Here is a 3,637-nt window from a genome sequence, read left to right on the forward strand (position 1 = left end):
TGGCTGTGCCCAGAAGCACTGGTGGTGCCGAGAAACCCTGGCTGTGTCCGGGGAGACTGGTGGTACCCTAAGAAGTCCAGGAAGTCGGGCTGTGCCCAGAAGCACTGGTGGTGCCCTGAGAAACCCTGGCTGTGCCCAGAGAGCCTGGCTGTGTCCAGGATATTGCATTCACCCCCAGGCTCCTCACACAGGGCCCCTCGCGGAAGACGCTTGTCGCATAGATTGTGAGGCGAGAACCTGTAGGGGTGGAGTGTGGGGACAGAGCCCCAGAAAGCAGTTTCTAGGCTCTCGGCCTCACATAGAAAGCTGCTGGCTCAGGTAGTAAATGGCCATCCACTGTGATCGGATGGCCATCAGCTGTGGCTAGTTGGCCGTCAGCTGTAACCAGTGAGCCATTGGCCACTAATATAACTACTGTGGCTACGCTAGCAGAAAATGGGGGCTAGCAAGAAGATGGTGGCGGAGCCTGCAGGTGGTGCAGTGAGGGTTGCAAACAGTGTGGCTCCTGCTTCCTGTGTCTCCAACCCAGGCGCCAGCGAGACTATAGTGGTGTGACTCCCCTACCTATGGCTGCGTGGGTGTTCCTTTTTGGCCTCACCATGTCCTGCGTTCTTATGTGGGGAGCGGGGCCAGAGACCCCCTGTGACTCCCTGCATGACAGCAGTTATCTTAGATGTTCATCCACCTCATTGGCTGTGTCAGGATAGGGGCAGGGGAGAGGGAACAACCAGGAATCTGTATATACAAGGTTGAACCTCGAGAAATGGCTGATCGTCAACTCTTTTTGACCTTACAAAAATGGCAGTTTTGTATAGGATGACCTAATAATTCCTCAGGTCTTTTTATTTTACTTATCTACTTATTTATTTTAAGGAGGGCGCAGCTCACAGTGGCATGCAGGAACTAACTGGCAACCTTGGTGTTCTCAGCACCACTCTCTAACCCTTTGTGCTAACCAGCCACCCTCCTCAGGTGTTTTTAATTCAAAGCTAATTTGGCAACCAACTTGCGAATATGACAATTGGGACATCGAATTTCTAATATTTGGGGAAAGCATTTTGTAACTTTCAATAGACTTAAAGCAAAAAAAAAAAACAAAAAAAACTCTCTTCCCAGAGAAATTCACAAAGTACAATTTTTTGCATACAATCTCAGGGGAATTTATGGGCTCCTTAAAAGTCCAAGGACTCCAGGTTAATCCTCTTTTACAAATTTCTTCCTGAAGAAGGCGGCATTCTTAAGGGATGGAGCTTTGCCGCCCCCTACTGCCACCTGGCTCTTAAACGGGGTTGGCTCTTTTGAGTCTTGGAGCCAATTGACAGTGGTACAGTTGTAGGCAGGAGGAAGGGGCACTACAGATGTATTTACTTATCATTCACACATTGTATTGAACTATGGTTAGTTCAGGGTGTGGGGAAATCTCGTGCTTTGATGGAACACTATGCATTGTCTGGTCTACAGCACACCCTTCAGGGGTATCAGATTCTGATCTAAGGAAGCTAAGCTATCTTACAGCTCTGTCCTGTGGATAAGTGGACAGCACTCTTGTTTCTTGACTTCTCTCCCCTTCCGACAAGGAAGCTAAGTTTTGTCTCCTTTTGGACATTCATTTAAATATTCCTGGTCTGTGTGTCTGTTCTTTGGATTCTCCTTTGAATGAATTACAGTATCTGTCTGGTTTCCTCAGTAAGAGTTAATAAAATCTGTAGCGTGTGCTCATTTGATATCTGTATAAGAGCCATAATTGGACTCTTTTGAAAATTATCCTTTAACTAAGGCCAGGATCATATTAGATAGCTCTGATTCCAATCTGAGATAAAGAAGGGCGGGCCCTTTCCTTGAAAGCTCATAGTCTAATTAAGGAGATACTTCATGTTGCCAGTAACTCTGAGATTTTAAGAAATCCGCCCTCCTTTCCCCATCCACTCCCCACTCCCCTTATTCAAACAGGTAGCAACTACCTCATTGCCTCAGAGGAGGTATATTGGCAAAAACAAAACAAAACAAAATGAAAAGCCAAAGGGGAGTTTGTAAATCTTTCAGGGTTTTGTCTTCCTAAAGTTTCAGTGCACAGAAGAATTTAGAGGAGCAGTAGAGAGGGAGAAGCTCCATATTTTGGAAAAAGAGAGTAGAAGGGCTTTTATTCCATAAAACACTGAGATTACCTTAGACTGAGGGAAGGAGAGAGAGGCAGGAGCAGCAGGACCAGAAAATATCAGAATGCATCAGATGTAGTTAAAGCAAATGTTTCATGAACCTTTCTTTCCAGTTGTCAGTATACATATTTCTTTCTTCCTATCTATCAATCTCTATCTATCTATCTATCAAATATCTAACTTACTGTAGTTAGTGAGCAAACACAAGATTGCAACACTGAATCTAAAGACATAAAAAAAGTCAAACTCAGCTCCATGTGTATTCAGAAAACCTGCTTTCTTCCCTTTTCTACTTTAACAATGGCTCCAAAGGAGTATCAGATTAGGTTTGAAATACACTTTACTTTCAAGCTCCTAACTATCCTAAAGGATAAGTAACTGTCTTTAAGCACTTTTGGTGGGGCTTTGTCTACTTTTATCTAGACACCTCAAGATAAATGACCAGCTCGGGGAAAGGAACCTGAGATTAAGACAAAGAGGCCTGACCTCAGATAGGGGCTGGTTCTCCCCCCCCACCCCCACCCCCAATCAGGATAGAGCAGTCAGTGGCAAGGCAGGGTAAGGATGGGAAGGATAGTTTTTAAGGATTCTGGGATCTACTTTGCAGTGTGGTTTTATCATGTAGCTTTCAAGGAGCATCCATTCTGTGAAGATCAGACACGTTGACTCACTTTTATATTAAAATGTACAAATTCCTACCCAGACCAAGTGGAAAATTTTGTGATTATGTATCATTTCCTGACAAGGCTACACTTGTTACTTATAAAGTAATCCTGCTCCTGCTGGTCCCTGTACAAAAGTTAATTTTAAAAATGTTGACAACAGCGTAACAGACATTCACAGGAGTGAACTTGAAGTGTCAAGAAGCTAACCCAAAACAGAGGTGGAATTAAAAAAAATCTTTTTAAAACTTATTCTGGGATTAATAACAGTATTTCACTTTTGGAACTTTAAATATTAAGGTGGAATTTTGTAAAGCATTGACATGTTTTAACAGTTTTTACACCCCACTTTGGAAAATTGAGTCTATTTTAGACGAGACAGGGGTTGGCCCATGGCAAGGTTACTAGAACTGATTTTAATTGCCCCGCAATAGAAGCAGCTGGCACTTAAAACCTCACCCAGGGAGCTTGCTAACAGGCGACCGGCAGCCACAGCCCTGGAACTGGGGAGAACCTGGGCTCCTCATCTACCTGTTGGGAATAAGATCACGCTGTTACCTGGTTTCACACTTTCTATTGACCAGCTTAGTATCCTGTCTCTTTGGGCCTAATTTTGTTTTGCAAAATGCAGTCTTAGAGGCCCGAGGGCAGAAACCGCAGCCTAGACCAAGGATGAGAATGAACCCCCATTTGCTATTTCTGGAAGAAGCAGGATATTGATTTTATTGCAAGTGAAAACTAGCACCTGCGATTGTTCTTCCCTCCCAATATACTGAGTGAGTTACAGTCTCCGAAACAGAACAAAGATAAAGCAAAAAG

This window comes from Rhinolophus sinicus, linkage group LG06 (assembly GCF_036562045.2).
Source record: "Rhinolophus sinicus isolate RSC01 linkage group LG06, ASM3656204v1, whole genome shotgun sequence".
NCBI classification, from domain to species: Eukaryota; Metazoa; Chordata; class Mammalia; order Chiroptera; family Rhinolophidae; genus Rhinolophus; species Rhinolophus sinicus.